We start from the raw sequence: 474 nt of genomic DNA on the forward strand, positions 1-474 counted from the left end.
TGTAATAAAGCCCAAGATTGAAAACTATGTTTTTTTTTTACTTTTTTTTAAAACCCAACTTTGTTTAATCAATAGCTAAAAGGGTTCGGGCTGCTACTCCAAAAAAAAAAAAATTTTTTCCTATTCAAAAAATTTAAAAAAAAAATGTCTACTATTTTTTATTCCCAAATTTTTATTTCAATGTAAAAAAAAAAATTTAAAGGAAAAAATCCAGATGCTAATGAGCCTTTTTAAAAATTCCCCAAACATTATTTTTATTAGTTGAATTTATGGTTGGATGACTACAAGAGCTTGATAATCAATTTGAAAAATGCCCATTTAGAAAAGAGTCAGGCTGAAGCAAAAAAACTATCGCATACCCCCAGTATATAAAAATGTTTTTGACATTTCTTTCAACTGTTTACATGCGTAATTAATATACCCATAAAAATAATGAAATTCTAACAAAAGTGGGAAAATTTTTGAAATTTTGGA

Source organism: Penaeus monodon, chromosome 19 (assembly GCF_015228065.2).
Source record: "Penaeus monodon isolate SGIC_2016 chromosome 19, NSTDA_Pmon_1, whole genome shotgun sequence".
Classification (NCBI taxonomy): Eukaryota; Metazoa; Arthropoda; class Malacostraca; order Decapoda; family Penaeidae; genus Penaeus; species Penaeus monodon.